Source organism: Juglans microcarpa x Juglans regia, chromosome 4D, assembly GCF_004785595.1.
Source record: "Juglans microcarpa x Juglans regia isolate MS1-56 chromosome 4D, Jm3101_v1.0, whole genome shotgun sequence".
Lineage (NCBI taxonomy): Eukaryota > Viridiplantae > Streptophyta > Magnoliopsida > Fagales > Juglandaceae > Juglans > Juglans microcarpa x Juglans regia.
Genome location: NC_054600.1, coordinates 11,684,196 through 11,687,709, shown reverse-complemented (window position 1 = coordinate 11,687,709; position 3,514 = coordinate 11,684,196).

Sequence of the window (3,514 nt, the reverse complement as noted above, 5' to 3'; positions counted from 1 at the left end):
TTCTGGAATTGAGAGGGGTTGAAGATTACCAGCAGGTCTCTAGTGTTCAGCTTTGACTTGTCAGCAAGTGGCACATCTCTCGATGAACATAGCAATGTCCTTCTTCATCCCTTCCCACCAAACATTTCTCTTTTAAGTCTCGATACATCTTTGTGCTTCTGGGGTGAATTGAATAAGGGGCCTCTTGCACCTCAGCTAAAATCCACTCCTTACACTCTGAATTAGTGGGAATCACCCTACGATTTCTGAATAGCAGAATGCCATCCTTACCCAAACTGAAATGTGCAGGTCCTCTTGACTTTCTAACTCTCTTCCGGATATCTAGTAGCTTCGAGTCCCTCCCTTGAAGAGTCTTCAATTCTTCAAAATCAACAATCCGGACTTCTTGAATAGAGGCTAACACTTCCTCTTGCTGTGAACTCTCTACAAGAAGCCTTCTCATCCCGCAAAGGAGAGAGTCTACAACACCACTTGAACCAAATAGGCATCTGTCCCACTAGCCAGCCTCTGAGTTTGGGATGCTTCGATCATCTAGAAATAACGTCTTTGTAAGTAATCCTTGGACTAACCTTTAAAATGTCTTCGTTGAGAAGTTATGTGTTGTGCAGTTTGGTTGTGAATTTGTGAAGTGGCCAAGGGCCCTGTGGAGCGTTGGGAATAATTTTTAGTTGGTTGCGAGTTTGTGGCCGAGGGCCCTATGAAGGGTTGGGACTGAAATTTGCAGTTGTTGTGATGTGACTTGTTGTGAAAGTGTGTGTTTTTGTTTTAATTCATAAGATGTTGCTATGTCATACACTAATTAGCTGTTGTACATTGTCTACATTATAAATATTACTTGCCATTTATATTTATGTAATTGTGCTTTGATTTTGTGTATACTCAAATATGTAAAATTGTTGGTTTTTGGCGTCAAAAGATTATTTTGTGGTGTATGCGTATCACGACCCCGAGCCAAGATGTGGTATTATCTCAGTGGAGCTCTTCCAGTCACTCGGGAGTGCATTGGATGACAATGGGCTCAGACGAGACAGTAACACTCTAGGGTCGACTCCATTGCTTCTTCACTGACAGAGGCTAGAGGATGTGGCCTGGTCACGTATGCACCGGGTGTGGAGCTGGGAATCTCTCTTTACGAAGTCACACGTACGGTCGTTACCCCTTGTGTGATGAAGGGAGTGAGAGTGTGTGGATGATCCATATGGGAGACTATGGTGCATACCTTACTCAAATGGTGGTTTTCAAAATAAAAATGTGATTTTCTGGTGTGTGGTGTCTTGTGTGAGAAATTGGTATACTCTTGTTTGGAAATGTGCAAATGTTATAGTTCTCTGAAATTTTTCTATTTTGCGTGATTTATATTTTTCCACTTGCTTGTAATTTGAGTGTTAGTTTTGGATTCACTTACTAAGATTTTACGAAATCTCACTATGGTGTCCCCACTTGCGGTTTCTCTTCGAGGAACCGTAGGCTTTAATGCAGAGGACAGGTATGGGTATGGAAGTTTGGCTCTGTATGAGGAGTGAAGATTGGGGTCTTTCCCCCCCTTTGTAACAAGTGTTATTATTTGTCTTGATTTTAAATTTGGATAACTGTATTATTTTTTGTCGGTGATTGAAAGACTTGTGGATTATGGATATTTAGAGTAGTGATATAATCTTATATTTTCTGGTACTGTTAGAATTAATGACTGCCTTGTTTATATTTTCTGCTGTAAATTAACTGCACACTCTTGTATTGCATGTTCACACACACTTTGTTATTACAATGCGCTAGGCGTGTTTGACCCGAGTGGCCAACATCCCAACGTCTCGACTACCACCAAATCACAAGTAAGGGTTGAGGGCACCACACTCATGGAGAAGAGCTAGAGGCCTATATCATGTATTGAGGTTTTAATTTATGATTTTGATAGAATGAGATTTGATAATATTTGATAAATATTGACGTGGTCTTTTTTGTATAAAGAATGTTTTATATATGAAAAGGAATATTTTGTATTTGGCGCTTCATTAAGAAGAAAAATCTTAAAGATGAGTCGTATCACATATATATTTTATATCATAATACACGTGTCATGTATAAACTAGTGTTTATTTTGTACATAGTATAAATACATCATTTTCTATTTTACTTGTAACTGATGGACGTTAATTGAAGAAGTTAGTTTCACATTTGGGACTTTTCTCCCTTCCAGACGTTCTAGACTTTTCCTCTGCTAGGGTTTCAACCCTTTCTCTCCCTTTAAGGTTTCATCGTTACATGGTATCAAAAGTTTTCTCTTATGGTGCCGAGTCACAAATCGGTCTGTGAGGACTCTACGAATCCTTTCTTCCTCCATCCTAGTGACAACCCTGGTATTCTTCTCGTTACTCAGCTATTGGTCGGTGACAACTACCATACTTGGTGTTGTTCCATGGCCATGGCCATGGCTTTATCGGCAAAAAATAAACTAGGTTTCGTTGATGGCTCCATCCTCAAGCCCTCGGGCTCGGTTGATCCTCTTCTCTCCTTGCGGCTTCGCTGCAATAATATGGTGATATCTTGGCTTTTAAATTTTGTTTCCCCTGATATCTCTGCTAGTATTTTGTATATAACTATTGAGCATGAGGTTTGACTGGATCTTAAGGAATGTTTTTGTCAAAAAAATGGTCCTCGCATTTTCTAGTTATCGAAATCCATTTTTGCTCTCTCTTAATGGCAGCTTTCTACGAGCACTTATTTTACTAACCTAAAATCTCTTTGGAATGAGTTAGCAAATTATAAACCTGTTCCTGCTTGTTCTTGTGGAGCAGTACGCACATTGGCCTATTATGTTCAACAGGAGCATGTTTAACAATTTTTAATTGGATTGAATGAGTTTTTGCCTTTGTTTGTGCTCAAATCTTGCTTATGGAGCCTCTGCCTCCTCTTAAAAAGTCTTTTCACTTGTTCTATAAGAAGAATAACAACGAGAAATTTCTGTTGTTTCTCTTCAAACTATTGATTCACAAGTTTTTGTATCTAAGACTGATGTTGATAGATCTGTTAAATCCTTCTCCAAGAAGGAAAGATTAGTGTGTAAAAATTGTGGGATCACTGTCATGTGATTGAAAAATGTTATAAGCTACATGGATTTCCACCTGGATACAAGCCAAAGCCTAAGCAACAGTCTGTGGTCAATCAGGTTGTTCTTAATGACAACCATTCCTTAGCTGTTTCTCATTTCTCTTTGACTGAGGCTCAGTATCAACAATTGTTGTTCCTGCTTCCTCCTCCAAATAGTTCTGATGAATCCTCTCATGCTGTTAATGCAGTAACTTCGAATTTCTTTTCTGGTATACTTTCTCATAGTGTTAATCATTATGTTTTTTTCTTCCACAACGTCTAATTGCTTTCATTCAAACTATTGGATCCTTGATGCGGGAGCCACATATCATATAGTTCCTTCCATTGATGATTTTACTTCTATTACCAATGCTGTAAATTACTTTGTTAAGCTTCTCAATGGTCAATTTGTGTCTGTCACACACATTGG